General features: G+C 41.1%; 1 protein-coding gene across 1 annotated transcript in view; it reads right to left on the bottom strand.

Moving 5' to 3' along the window:
* The window catches only part of PRKCH (protein kinase C eta), a 201,494-nt gene that overhangs the window by 116,401 nt on the left and 68,835 nt on the right, over positions 1-16,258 (bottom strand). The window lies entirely within an intron of this gene.

A 16,258-nucleotide genomic window follows, 5' to 3' on the forward strand; every position in this document is an offset into this window, starting at 1 on the left:
CCTAAAAGAAAAAAACGAAAGAAGAACAAGACTCCACTTTGAGCAGATGAGCCAAGGAGGTGAACCAAGGAGGTCTCAACTGGGTGCAGCATTGAAGTCCTCAAAGTGAACAGAATTCATTCTCAAATGTTAATATAAGATTGTTTTCAAACTGAAGGTGACTAATGCCAGCATCTACTGACAGATAAACAGATAAACAAATGTAGTATTTACATACAATAAAGTATTATTCAGCCATAAAAAGGAAGGAAATTCTGACACATGCCACAACACGAATGAATCGTGTGGACATTATGCCAAATAAAATAAGCTAGTCAGAAAAAGACAAATAGCTGCGTAACACCACTCTTATATTAGATACCAGAGTAGTCAAATTTATAAAGACAGAAAGTATTTAATAGAACAGTGGTTGCCAGAGGCTGGGGACAGGAGGTACTAGGATTTATTATTTAATGGTTAGAGTTTTTGTTTTGCAGGAGCTCTATTATGTTTTTCAGACAGTGCTGGAGACAGACGGGGGTGACGGCTGCACAACAGTGCGAACGTAATGAACACCATCGAACTGTACACTTAAAATGGTTAATAAATTTTTAAATACTATATGTATTTTACCAAAATTAAAAATAACTTTATAAAATGGAAGACAGTGATGGATGTGTTAACTAAATAGATAGTGAGAATCCTTTCACAATGTATGTGTAAGGATCAGCATAAGGCACAGTTTAAATATCTTGCTATTTGCCAACTATACCTCAATAAAGCTAAAAAAAACAAAACAAAACACCTCAAGGCAACAGGAAAGTTATAAAATCAGCCCAATATGGTTTCTAAAAATCCACCATCCAAAGGGAAAGATTCCACGTAGTCTAAGGTAAGTGTTGTTCAAAGAATTCCTATAAATATCCCCAATGAGAATTCTCATTAAACTGATTCCATCTCCTCAATCTTTCAAGTGGCTAGTTCTCTTCCCTAGTTATCATCCTAGCTAGAAATGAAAGTCTAGATGAAACTTCTTCCAGAAATATTACTCTGACATAATTACTTAATGTCACAATTGGAGGGGGTGGAGGCTCTGCAGACACTTATTAAAACGGGAAGAGGTAGGAACCACTTCTCTTTCTGCCTTCTCTTTGTCTCACTTTGTCCCCTCACATATCTGCATGTTGGGGGTGGGGTAGAGGCACACACAGAACACTAACTTCAAACTGCTTTTGTTTTATTTGTGAGACAAAACATGCAGGGAGGGGAAATCAGTGGGCTGCAGCTCAGGTGTCAGGAGAAGAGAGGTAGCAATGACAGAAACGGAGTCAGCACAGGGGTTGAGACAGGAGGAAAAGGATGACCGGGTTCTGAGCGTGAGGCGTTTGAACAATATCACGGAACTAGGGCTCACGGGCAAGAATTGAGGCTAAAGGTAATAACTAACAGTCTCCCTGAAGATGAAAGACCCTACTGGGATGGGTGCACGCTATTAACATATACAAGGAGGCACGGAGGCCCATGAAGGAGACTGAGGAAGGACAAAGATATGGAAGCAGGATCAGAATACAATAGTACCCAGTGGAGGGGGGGGCTTTCTTTCATCACAGTTAACAGTTCTTATTCAACAGAACATGGGCATAGAAGACACATGCTAATTGAAAGAATGAGTGGATGCTGAGGTGCGAGCGCTCAGCATATGACTGGATACAGGAAGCTGACACAGGCAAGAGATGTGGACTGCAGGTGCAGGTGCAGGGCTGGAAACCATCAGGACGTGCAATCCCCAGACTAACACAGATCCCCAGGGATGTGAGTGAGAACAGTGGTGGACTGAACACTGATCCTTGGAGAATTACAAACCAGAGGGGAGGGAGAGAAGCCTAAGGATACAAAGAAGAGTCAGGGCAATGCAAGTATGACCAGCAGACTTCGCCGTCATGGAAATCAAAGAGCGTTAGGGCCCCGAGGTGGAGGGAGCAATGAGCATTTTCAAAGGCAAGAGATGTCCAGTAAGGTGAAGACTGAAAACTTCTCATTGGATTTGGCAGTATGTCCTTGGTGATCTTATCAAGAGCTACTTGAGCATCATAGTGGTGATGGAAGCCCGAGAGCTGAAGGAGAAAACAGAAGGCGAAGAAAGACAGTTCGTGTACAAGGACTACATTTTCAAGGTGCCTGGATGAAAAAGATGAAATAAATTGGAAAGTAACTAAGAAGGCACTGAACAGATGTTTAGGATGAGGAGACTTAGCCGTGTTTATAGAATGGAGAAAGAAACTAAGAAACAGGGAAATGGAGGATTTAGAGGTAGGGAAACACAGATAGACCTTTGGCAAAAGCAAAGACAACTACTGCCTGGGACAAAGGCTAAGGAACAAGGACAGGTAGGACAACAGATAAAGTCGGAGCAGGATGTAGTTGAGGGAGGTCATACCTGATGCAATTTTTCTGATCATGTAGGAAGTAAGGCCACCTGCTCAGAATGAAGGCACAGAACACATGGGGGTCATGAGGAGAACGGTAAAAGTTGAGTTGTCATTGAAGGCACAGATTTGTAGCAATAATTTGAAGCTCCCAAGAACAGTAAACAGAACCAAATACAGAAGCAAGGTCACAGTGGAAGATAGCTGAGAAAGCACTGGTATATTTCATAATTAGGAGGTGTCTGAACAAGAGAGGATGAGAGAGTGAGGAGAAAAGTGGGTGGTGAGGAGCACATACAGAGTATTTGTCAAGATAGTTGGCCATAGAGGGGGAAAAACAGGAGCTGGGTGAGGATCTGGAGAAGAATTATTTTCCACCTACATCATCAAAGGAGAAGCAACCAGGGGAAAGTAAGGCACTACACAAAGTGTAGTCAGACCAGAGGAAGTGAGCAAGCAAAATATGTTAAGATGCCAGAGAGGATGGAGCTGCCCAAGAAAAAGGTATGTGTGGCCTCTGTGGAAGGAGAGGTTTCCTTGGCAACCCATTAAAAGAGAGGAGGGACGATGGATGTCCCTGCAGATGGATGGATGTCATTGCAGGATTTTTCTCAGCAGAGTATTAGAACCAGAATTTGGGTGAGGAAAATAAAAGAGGGAGAGATAGGCTCGCAAGTGTGAAGGTTTTGGAACTGCTGAAAAATCAACAAGAAAGCACACTCGGAGTTTTGCTGGGTACCAAGAATTCACATGCCAATGGATCCAGCAGCATTCTCTGTCCAGGGGCTTCCATCCATCTGTGGGGTGACTGCTCAGGTCTGGCACTCATGTGGCAGGCATGTAGGAAAGTCGGTCAACTGACTCCTGGGCATCACTGAATTAGCACTGTAGTGGTGAACTCATAGTCTGGGTTCAAGAGAACACTGAGAGGACCAGGAGGGGTTTAGGGATCAGATAAATTAGTGGGGGCCTGGTTCAGGACATGTGGATTTGGTGGAAGTAACATAAGGGTTGAGTAACAGCATAAGGAAGTAACATTAGGATTGACTGAAAGGCACACAGCGTTTGAGATCCGATTTGTTTCTTTTTTTTTTTCCCCCTTAATCTTGTTCCTCTGGACTTAACTTTTTAAACATATGGAATGGTTTTAATGTTTTATCATCTTCTCTGCTAATTCTAACACCTCTGTTAGTTCTGGGACAGTTTAATTGATTGATGACCATCATCATAGGTCTTTTTTTTTTTTTTGGTTCCTTTGCATATCTGGTAATTTCTGACTGGATGCCACACATTGTGAATTTTACTTGTTGAGTACTGGATAGTTTTGTATTCCTGTAAATATTTTTGAGCTTTGTTTGGACATACAGTTAAGTTACTTGAAAGTAGTTTGATCCTATCAGACCTTGCTTTTTAGACTTGTTAGGTGGGCCAGAAAAGTGCTCACTCAAGGGCTAGTTAATACCCAGTAGGGAGACAAGATTATTCTGTACTCAACTCAATGACCGATGAATCTTGAGGTTTTTGAGTCTGGCTGGTAGAAACAGGCATTATTCCTGGCCCTGTGTGAGCTGTAGGCAAAGTTCTTTCTAATCTCTTTGGATGCCTCTTCTCTGAGTGATCAGGTCTCTTCAAAACTCAAGGGGGATACTTTGCATATCTCTAGAGTTCTCTCTCTGAGCAGCTGCCTCCTCTCTGGTACTCTATCCTGTGATTTCTAGCTGCCTTAGTCTCCCTGGACCCTCATATCCGTCTCCTCAACTAAGGAAGTGCTCTGGGATCCACTTGAGAAGAGAAGGGAAAGCGTCCAAGAACGCAGTGGGGCCTGCAGAAGGAGCAACTTAGCCACAACAGTCCCCACTGTCACACTCCATGGGCCAGAAGCAGTGCTAGAAGCTGGAAGCAAACGCCCAGATCTAGACTCTGTTCACCCACTCAGGCAGCAGTACCTACCTCCCCAAGACTCCTAAAAGGGAAAAGCTTTTAACATACTTTGATGATACCTATCAGATGTCCCAGAAGCAGCCGAGCTTACCCTCAGCCCTTGACATTCACACAACTCTACCTGCAGGCTCCGTGGAGCAGAGTAAAGAGGCTAATCCAAATCCACACAAAAGTTAACTTTTCAGCACATATTTTTCCTTCTCATGCAACGAGCTTGTAATTTTGCCTCCAAAATACAGAACGGATATTTTAATTGATAATTAAGTACTGGATTTAAAATTGATTTTCACATGAAAATAACAGCATTATTAACTTATAAAAAGGAACTGGGTAATGGTTAACCCCTAAACAAAACAAGCCAGCAAGCAAACAAACCTTGCTTATGGACTCAAACAAGAGACACCATCTGGTAATACAAAGGCAACCAAGCCTGCAAAATTAAAACCACAAAAGTCAACACACACTTTACCCTACACATGAGAAACCAATTTAATAAACTAAGGAAATACTCAGGAAAAGACCAAGACTATAAAAATATCCACATAGAGTGAACCAATGGCAATTTATGAATAAATAACAAAGCAAATAATCACAGTGACTCCAATCTGATGGACAGCACTCAGCTGGGTCAACAGGCTGGGGACTAAACCTAACGAAATTCTGGTACAGGGGAGAAGGCAGGGGACAGGGACCAATGCTGCTTGACAATTTACAACATCTGCCCTGGCACTTAAAATTCGGCCCTTGAGAGATAAGAAATTAACTGTAAGTTGCCTATATGATCTGCTTGTAAAACACAATGTTCTTTCTGGGACCTAGAAATGTCTTGTAAACATGAGCTAATTAATATGAACATGGCTATAGGAAGAAGGCACTCATTGTAATTTTAGACCTGTGCTAAAAGAACCAGCCCATTGTGGGGGCTAGTCTTTAATATGATCCCAAAGAGCAATTCCCTGGACCTACTGCTCCCTGGATCATGCTAGACAGGAAAGTAGATCTCAATTCCCTGTTCTGTTGTCCTACCAACATTCCTACGGAGTGCCTGTGGCAGCAGGGCTGCCCACAAATAGGGCTGGTCTACACACACACACACACACACACACACACACACACACTCTCTCTCTCTCTCTCTCTCTCTCTCTCTCTCTCTCTCTCTCTCCCTCCCCCTCTCTCTCCCTCTATGATCCATGGCGCAATTCGGCACACACAAGGAAAGGTAGTGCCAGCAGCATAGACCTAGGCATTAGCCAGATTGTCAAGGAGTGACTTGGGAAAATGTATAGCATTGGCTCTGGTGAGCAGATCTAAAAATAGGGGCAATGTGTTCTCTGTGGGGCCCCACAAAAAGGAAACTGGCAAAGAGACACTCCCCTCGCAGGTAGCAAATCCTTCCCATACCTCCTCTCCCACCCATGGCATCGCTGACGGTAGCTACTACTGGAAGCACTTAGACCCACAGACTGGAATGTACCTTGCCCCCTCCCAGAAAGTGACACACATATGAACTTCAATTGTTGTCCAGGATCTGAAACAATGGCTGAGAAAGGGGGCTTATGTCATCATATTTTCCCCAGCGCCTTTCAGGTGATTCACCACAAAGCACATGGAAATAAACTGGGTACGGATTTCCTTCCAAAATAGGTGGGTCCATAATCTGCATCAGGCCTTAATATAACACTCTGTTGGTGTGTTCATGTGTATATAATCTCATGTAACCTTCACAACAATCCTGGGGATAGATACCGCTGTCTCCATGTTTTATGCACAAGGCAAAAACTGTTCAAGGGCACATGGCTAAAAAGTACAGGAAGCAGAGACAGGTCGGTCTGATCTAAGGCCAGCACCCTCCAGTATCCATCCCACATCTCCAGCAGCACAAGAGAGCCTCAAGGGCAATTCCCAGGGGGATTTTGTTTGTTGGGTTCTGTTAAGGAAAAACTTAACATTAACACCAGAAATTAATTTTAAGGGGAACATTCAGGAAGCTGAAGGCATCACTAAAAATAACCTATTATCTGAAATCTAAGTTATTTTCTGGATTTAACACACACACACACACACACACACACACACACAGAGTCCTGGCTGGTGCGGCTCAGTGGGTTGGGCACCAGCCTGCAAACCAAAAGGTTGCTGGTTCGATTCCCAGTCAGGGCACATGCCTGGGTTGCGGGCCAGGTCTCATTGTCTCTCAACCAAGCAATGTTTCTCTCACACTGATCACTGATATGTCTCTCCCTCTCCTTCTCCCTCTCTTCCTCTCGCTCTAAAAATAAATAAATAAATAAATAAATATCTTTTAAAAACAAACCACAAAGAGAGATGTCTCTCCTACCCTACCCCACCAAAGCTCCCCAGAACAGTGAGACTCCGCATGACCCAGAACCAGAAGTGGGAGTGCTGCTGGGGAAGGTTGGGATGCTGAATGGTGCTGGAGAGGAATCTTTATGATGTTCAGTGAAGGGCAAGTGTTTTCAGTTGACTCCAGCAAAGAAGTGATCCTTCCCATTAGAAGACAATTAAAAACGTCCCTGTGGCTGCTTCACACTGCCAAGTACATATACTGAACAAACGCTCAGATTCAGGATTACAGACTGAGAGCTGGAGGCATGGAGGGGTGAAGTCACAGGAATTCAGACAACAGGGAGGGCTGTGGAAAGGGGCGCCTGGGAGAACCCTTCCCTGACCGAAAGGCGCAAGGTGAAGGACTTCCAAAGTATTGCACTATGCCACATACAAAACAAAACCAGTCTGCGGGCCAACTTCAACCCACAAGCAATTTGCACTCCCTGGTTCAGGTGGCGGCGGGGAGGGCAGGGAGTGGGGTGGTGGACAGAAACAGCCAGCACACAGCTGATAATCTGCATTTTAGAGACAGCCCATAACGACTGGACTTCTGGTTACAGAGGCAAACACCAAGGGTGTGGGAATTAGCGGCCTCCAGTGAGGACATGGAACACCTGAGGCAGAGGTATGGAACAAGACAGCCTAGCACAGGTACACTGGGGCAGTTCCCTCTGCATCCAGTCGGAGTGTTCCCACAGGGTCCTCACAAGAGCTAGCAGATGTCAGAGGCCTACTGAATCATCACTTAAAACCATTGGTTCCCTCCCAGAGTTAAGCTTCAGTCTTTGCCACGAATCCTTCTTCAAGTCCATTGTTAGAATCAACCCCTCCAGGTATTGTGAGGCACTCCTTTGACTGGGTGGATTCTAAGTCCCTTAGATAAGACGGCAGTCCCTTCTACAGAATGGTATCTGCGCACTACCGTTATGTATGTGGGTTACTACACCTTTTCTAAGAAATAAGTGATTCATTTTACTGAGACACCCAAAGTCATCTGAATTTTTGTTACCAAAATCCCCATAAGAATGAGATTGATATAGGTAAACTAAATGCTGAAAACATAAAAATTCCTGTCACCAAGGAACAGACTGATCACTTTTAAATTAGGCCCCTCCTTCCCTGACATTCCTCCCTACTTAAAACTGCCCTATTTCTGCCCACCATGTGAAGGGCGACTATTCTCGCTCTCTGAGAATCAGATATATCCCACGATACAATGTATACAGCTTACACAATAAAAATTGGGGGCAGGGTAAAAGTGTAATCTTGGAGCTGCTGCAGGTCATGAATTCACATGCTGCTCCAAAAACAGCAAAGCCCTGACACAGTAAATGCGGGTATCGGGTCCATTACCTGTGAAAAAAGGACCAATGCTGATGGAGCCATGCCTGGCTCTGGAAAAATTGATGACATCTTCAAATATTTTTGCAAAAATAACCCTCTTCATGAGAGTGCTGAGAAAGTCAGAAAAGTACACACCAAGTCATTTGATCTGTTCTTGGCTCTAAAATTAGCATACAGGTGCCACAGTAACTCAAACACTGATAAATGTAAGATAAAAAAATTACTTTCATAATTTTTCTTGTCATTTTTAAAGACAGAGTACCAAACAAACCTTTTAAAACATACTTACTATTTTTAAAAAAGTTGGCTCCCATTGTAACTAGAATCACATTAAATTGCTTTTCCTGGTTCCAGTTACTCCAGGAGACAGGAGTCCACAGTCCAATGGCTGATAGGCAGCAAAGCCAACATTCCTATCCTGACTGTGCTACTTTCAAGCCTGGTTTGAGTCTCCACATCAGCACAGAGAGTTTGCAGACATTAGCAAGGCCCTTACTCTGCCTCTGAGTCTCACTTTCTCCTTCTAAAAGCATAAAAACTGTAACCCGACCTCTGTGTCACAGCATTTCTAAGGACGCTTAAAAGAAGTTATTTGGGGTTTTGTCAACTCTTAGAAGACTACACCAAAGTGATACACTCTGCTATGTGGGGGTTTTTTCCTACATGTTTTCTTCAACTAGCAAACCTCCCAGTGGCCACAACTTTCCACTCATCAAATTAGATATGATTTAGGCTACAAGGGGGTTGTCCAAACTTGGCCGACCATTAGAACCAGTCAAGATGCTTATCTGGAATCCATTTCCCTGGCCACTTCCCCAGAGATTCTGATTCAGTCTAGGGCCTCACGATCTGTATTTCTCAAAATTTGCAAGTGATTCCACTGTTCTAGAACAGATAGTCTTTTGCCATTTCATACTTTTTGAAGGCCCTGTTTTCAGTAATTGCTAAATTCTCCAATCTAAGGACTCAGATAATAGACATGTCCTCATTTACAAGGAACAGAAAGTCTTAAGAAGACTCAATAAGAATTAACCTCCAAAAGGTATATATGAGATCTCTGCCATGTACCCAGACCCAGCTTCAAGCTATTTACTCCTCCAGGTGCTTGGCAGGCTTGCCATTAACATTTGTTAAAACTTCACAACAGTGATAGTTCTCACCAACTTTAAAAAAGAAGGCTCCAGCTCAACCTCAATTTTCTGCCTGTGTTTTAGGTAGGCAAGGCGCACAAACAAGAATTTCTTAATAACCTGTAACTAGAACTGAATTACAGTTAATTATATTTAGCAGTGCATGGCCTTGTTATATATCTCCAGACAGACAATTTGAACTTTAATGCTTCTTAAGCTGTGTCATGGCTCCTAATTTAGCTTAAAACAGTAAGAAACCATGATGGAACTTTGGAAAGTCTTCATGATAAACTTAAAATAGTTTTTGCTTTAGCAGCTTATATTAAATCATTGTAAATGGATGTAATATTTATAATATTGATTATGTCCAATCAGCCGAATGGTAAGCCAGCATCAAACAGAGGTGAATTTCACTTAAATGACAATGGTATGTTCTTGAAAAGGAGAGTGACATGAACAGGGAGCTGACCTGTGCCAACAATGCTGCTCAGCCCTGGTTCTCTCCCTGCTGCTAACTCTCACTCACCAACCATGCTCCCCGCTTTGGGCCTTTGACTTCTCTCTTCCCCCAGACAGCCATGCGGTTCAACCTCTGCCTCCCTTCAGATCTCTGGCTCAAATATCACTTGATTTGAACAGAACAGCACACGTAGCCCTTACTTTTGTCCCCTTAGCCTGTCTTATTTTTTTCCAATACATTTCCCATTTAGTATATTATGTCAAATTGTCTAATTGCTTGCACCTCCACCCACACACCAAATTTTGAGTTCTGTGAGAATAAACTAGTGCCATTAGTAAGTACATGTATACACACCCAGAAACATGCATACATTATTACATAATGTTATATGTAAGTACTCTTTGTATGTATACATAAGTGGTTCTCTTGATTCCCTGGGCTCTAGTGGTGATAATTTGGAAGTATTGCTCAACCCAGTATATTTTGCAACCGAATATAAATTCATGGAGGAAGCAACTGATTTTCTCCAAAAGAATGTGAGACGTTGCCACTTACAAAGTCCAAGGCAATTTCTGACATACGCAAAGAATGTGTCTGTAAACCTCCCCACAACACAACATGCGTGTGCACACGCTTGCGCTCTCTCTCACGCTCTCTCTCTCTCTCTCTCAACCTCCTGCAGAGGGTCATCCAGCACTGACTTGAGACCCAGAACAGAAATCTCATACAGCAGGATGAAATCATGATGCCAAAGACAAGTTTCAGGGGAGAAGGGAAGAAACAGGTTTGTCTACCTCCCTATATGCCCAATGACATAGGGTGTTATTGGGGGGGACCTAATAAAAGAAATGTCACTATCACTGGCCTGAAAAACAGAACCTCGGTTGCCCTGTTCATTTGAGACAAAAAGAGCAGAGATATCAGGAGTTGCTGGAATTGAGACTGAAGCATAATGAAAATAAACTCTGGAGCAATTAACTTTTCTATAAAAAAATTAAATCATTTCTGTTTTACCAAAATCTCAGTCTCACTGAGAAAATACCACATTAGTGTAATTTCAACTAAAACATATATATATATATATAGCAAGCCTGAGAAAACTAAGAAAAGTTAGATTCTGCAGTTTGCAAGAACCTTGATTTCAAAGGGACATGCTGGTTAATCAGTGAGTGCCACACGAAGTGAATCTGCCAATGCTCTGTCCATAGACCTCTGGATTATTTTTGAGATTCAGCTTTGAGTGCTTACAGCTCTGACCACTTGCTCAGTAGTATTGCCACCACTTTGTTCTGCTCAAATGGAGCAAAGGTTTAGCATAAAGCAGCCAGTAACAGGCATCTCTAAAATTTGAAACCACCATAGCTTCTGGGTTGTTTTGGTGTCATTTGCTGACCTTCTTTTCATGAGAAAGGGCTTATAACAAAAACTGGCTGAAAAAGTACATTGCACAGTAAAAATAATTAGAAAAAAAGATTACAGTTTCTGTTGCCTCTATTACCTGTCACCTATATATCAATCCCCAAAATAAAATACATTAATTTTTGTCAGTTCCTTCTTTCTCTGGTCACTAGAATGAAAAGTGCTGGACTTCTGGAAGAAAGATAAAGGGACAATAGCCAGGGCGGGGGGTGGGGGGGGGAGAGGATAACAGAGGGAAGACGGGAAAGGGTCATCAAGGAATATGTATAAAGGACAATGTGGGGGAGAGGACTGAATGTGGGAGGTGGGGGTAGGTAGGGCAGGGGAGAGTAATGGGAGAAAAACTGTAATTGAATAACAATAAAAAGGAAGGATAAAGGGAAATATGAACTTAGAAATTTTAAAAGTAATTTGGTCTCAGGACCATTTTATAGTCTTAAAAATTGAAAACTCAAAATTTTGGTTTATGTGGGTTTTCTCTATTGATATTTGCCATTATAAAAAATTAAAATTTAAAGACTTTTATTTAAAATAACAAAATCATATGTTGATATAAATAACATTTTTATGAAGGATAACTATATTTTCCAAAACAAAAATATCAATGAGAAGACTGATTTTTTTTTTTTTTACAATTTTGAAAATCTCTCCAATGTCCAGCTTAAAGGTCAGCTGGATTCTTAATACCTGCTTCTGTATTTAATCTGTTGCAGCTTTGTTTTAGTTGAAGTAAACAAAATCTACCTGCACACAGAGAGTAGTTGAAAAAGAGTGTTTTAAGAGCTTTTTCAGATAATTGTAAATATTCTTTGATACTAATCAAAACTCAGCCAGTGGCAATTTCTTAAGTTAGTTGCAATGTGGAATCCAAAACCATAATCAATGAACTTTCCATACTCTGTTTCAGTAAATCCATTAGTCTATCTTATTCTTTCATTGGCTCTGAGACTCATACATGGTTTTGTAACATCTTGTATTGGTCGTTTTGAAAATACGGGGTCACTGAGTTATACAGATCTTATCTCAAACATTGGCATAGTTTACTATACAATATTGAAACATCACAATTGTTCATTAATACCAAACAACAGTCTCATGAGAAAAGTCCTTTTGAAGTATTGGAAGCTGACAAGCTAATAATGGTGGATATAAATTTTCCAAAATGGAAAGATCCAATTTTATCACGGGGTTCAGATCGTCTTAATTCCTTTCCTTGAAATAACAGGCTTGCTACATTCATTTTTAAGAAAATACCTGACAAGTTGCCAGATCTCCATAACTAGAGTTCGCCATTTTTTCAAGTGAAAATGGTGTTGCATGGGAAAAAATGGCTAGCTCCACTAACAACTCCACCATACAAACAAATTTTTCCTTGAGACACAGTAGTATTTCAGTTTGCATAAGTGCTTTATGCATAGCTCCCATTTTGTCACACAGAATGTTATAGCGATATATAGTCAATGGTTGAACTTAACATTAAAAATGTTCACTGCTTCATCAAAGACATTCTTAAGTGAAATTGGCTTGTTTGTTTTTCCCTTCAATTGTAGGTCAATGAACTACACTGGCTACGCTGATGATTGTACATTGGTGTCCTGATTGTTTTTAAGGTGCCAACAGTTTTACCCACCATTTCTTTCGCACCATTGGTACAAATGCCAACATATTTAAAAAGGAAAATAACATCTTAATATTATTTTTTTAAAGTTTTGAATTACAGACCTCCTGAAAACATCTCCCGAATCCCCAGAGGTCTGCAGGACCATACTTTGAGAACCAATTAAATTCTGAACTAAACCACCACTTTAGAGTTTTTCATCAATAGTCAACAAAAGTAAAAGAAGTAGTCAGGATGGTCATTGGGATATAACGAGGCAAATATAGCTATCATAGCCTACGCTGAACTCATTTAATTTTTTAATTTCTTCTGCGTTCTAGCTGAAAGTGTGCTTTAAGAAACCCTGCTGACAATTGCAGCAAAACCTGAGCAAATCTCAGGCTCGCTCATCCCACCTATGCTCGTATCCGAAAAGGCAGCACCTTTCCAGGGCAAATGTCAACCTTTAGGCTTAAGAAGGAGGGACCCAGGGGAAGCCTTGCAAAAATACAAAAGATGACAAAACTCTAAGGGGGGTGGGCTTATACCACTGAGAGGACAATTTTCTTCCAAGGCAGAACAAAGAGAAAACACAAAAATGCCTCCCAGATAGATGGATGGCGTAGAAAGACCTGGGACCTCACAACCCAATCTGAGCATGTGTCTGGATCTGGCACAAATAGCAGCAAATCAGTGTCTCTGAGCTGCCTGCACCATATGCACACTGAGCACCACATAAGCCTCAGGAGTCTGCTGTGGGGAGCAAATGAAATAACATATGGGATTCCATGAATACAAAGAGATCATCAGTTATCAGTGCAAAAGGCCATCCCGCTACCAGAAAGAAAACAAAACAAGGACTGCTGCTGTCATTTGCTCAATTACAGGCCGAGCACAGTCTCTGGTCCTCCGAAGGCTTTTAATAATTGAGGTGGCTGACATGAAGAAGAGGAGGGAGCACACTATGTATGACATGAGACAATTAGCCTCAATGCTTTAAAAACATCATTTCTTCTTTTTCCAAGAAACCAAGTCTTTCCCCATTCCCCCAGTACCTCCTTAGCTCTCTCCTATCCTGTCTTTAGGTTGGCACTTATTGCCACTGGTAGCCACAGAACTGCTTGGACCAACAGAACTGAAGTGGTCACTCATAACTCAGGCTGAATATACCAAAGGAATCTTTTTTTTTTTAAGCTAATTTAAAAAAATTAAGTTCAGCAAGCCGTCACCAGGCTTGAAACATGAGGAAAGAATACTGAAAATGAACTGTCGTTAGAGACTAATGTCTTTTCTCCTTTAAAAAGTGACGTGCACTGTGAGTGTTAGATACCATGAGAAGTTGTGGGTTGCAGCTCTCAAGCAGCGACACATGCCTCAGCTGCCTTGGTGCATGTGGCCACAGAGATGTAGCAGAGCACATAATGATTTGTACACCAGTGGTCTGACGCAGGAAACTTGAGCTAAAAACTGTGGCAATTGTACCAAAACAAACAGAAAAAGATCAGAATCTTACTCTATGCCATTATGCACTGCCTTGGCAGAAAGAATAAGCAGATACCAGAGTTGAAGTGCACTTTTCAAAGTCTCCCTGCAATAAATGTGTATCGGCTCCAATTAACGTAAGAAGAGCCTGCAAAAAGGTGGGTTATGCAAAGTTCCAGCAAAGTTTTCTAGGCAAGCTGCAAATCCACAAATGGCAGGTAGTTTGTCGAGTTGTGTTTTTGTTTTTTAAGTTCTTCCCCACCACCCATAAAGAAAACTGGTATCAAATACCTTCAAGTCGGCTTTGGGAACTAGGGAAAAGGGCACATGCACACAGAACATTTGTCTTAGTATCTTCATAAAGACACTTCTTGTACGAATTCTTTGGATTTACTTTATTCTTTCCAGAAACTATCTTAAAAATAAAATTTGCAAGTGCAAAATGTTACGTAATTGTTAGTAGGAGATGATTACTTGTCATTTTAAGAGTGAACTTCATGTCAGAGTGAAGGGAATTATCTTACTCAGCCCTTCCTACCTGCAGGTTTTGACTCACAGCTTAGTATTTATTTGGAACTTTAAAAAATCTTCCTGAAGTACTTTAGTCATTTAAAATTTTTAACTTGCCTCTTTGTAATACCATATTGAGAATTAAAGATAAAATATATACAAACAAAAAAAAATCCCACCAGATTTAAATTATAAATGAGGATAAATAACATTTATCTCACAGTTAAAGCATCATTTTGATGCCATAGAGGCAACCCAGATCCTGGTTTTTGTCGAGGAAATAAATTTTTTTTTAATGTGTAGTTTATTTCAATTTTAACTTCCTGGTAAAGACAATTTCCAACACATGCAAAAGTCAACAGCACAGCACAATAAACCCACCTGTCACGCACTTTCAACAATCAACTCATGGCTGATCTGGCTTTATTTGCACCCAACCCCTCCTCCAACCTCCGAATTCTTCTGAAGTAAATCTCAAGTACCATAACACGTCATCAATAAATATTTCAAAATGTATCTCTACTAGGTGCTCTTTTTATTTTAAACAACTGCAATACCACAATCACACCTATATAACATTAACACTTCCTCAATAGCATCATGGACCCAGTCACTGTTTCCACCTCTTTGGCTGCTTCCTGGAAGTTATTGCTTGTTTTACCATTTGTGTTTGAATTGGGATAAAATATGATCCATATATGGAAACTCGCTACTAGGTCTGCCTTTTGTTATTTTGGTTTTCCCTCCTTCTCTGTCCTTTTTCTTCCAATTCTCCATCAAAGAAACCAAATCTTTTATCCTATGAAATTTTCCCTCAGGATGTTAATGATTATATCCCACAGTGTCATTTAAAAAGTTCCCCTGTTCCCTGGGTTTCCTCTAAACTGGTGGTAAGACCTAGAAGCCTGACCAGATTCAGGCTCCATCTTTTGGCAAGACTACCTCACAGACAGTGTGGTGTCACGTAATGTCTGGTTTTTCTCTCTGTGGGCCAACCATTTAAATTTGAGGTACCGTGAGTCCAGGCAAACTTCACCTACGCCAACTACGTTCTCTCCAATCTTAAAATCTCACACCATATTTCTTAACAGCATAACAACACACCAATGTCACTTTTGATTTGTTCTCACATGACGAGATATCACAATATCATGTGATAACTTATTTCTGTTGTTTCTCTTCCAATGTAGAGTGGTTATGAATTTAGTGCAATGCACTTTCATCAGTTTTATTTATTTTGACTTTTTTTCCCATTCCTCTCTTCCAGGTAAAAACCAGTCCAACATAGTGACAATCATAAACAGGGCCAGATTCTGACATTCTGGCAACATCAAGAGTTTCCATTCAAATCCAGATTTGTTTCATCACCGCAATAAATTTCAGCTCAATTAGGTGGCAGAGCCAGTTGTTAGCTCCAGATAGTCTTAGCCAGAATAAAAGAAACAGTGGCATGAGACAGTTTTCTGAAAAGAATAAATCACTTCAAAGGTATCTTCTCCAGCAGCAGGAATTCTGCCTCCAATCAAGAGTGATAACACATTTTTCATAATGTACACTGGTCACGGGTTTCTGATCCAGTTGATAATGTTATACCTTGGGCTCTATAAGGGACTTCCACAAA

The sequence above is a fragment of the Pteronotus mesoamericanus genome, unplaced genomic scaffold (genome assembly GCF_021234165.1).
Source record: "Pteronotus mesoamericanus isolate MK-2021 breed Mesoamerican mustached bat unplaced genomic scaffold, CSHL_Meso_final contig_182, whole genome shotgun sequence".
NCBI lineage: Eukaryota > Metazoa > Chordata > Mammalia > Chiroptera > Mormoopidae > Pteronotus > Pteronotus mesoamericanus.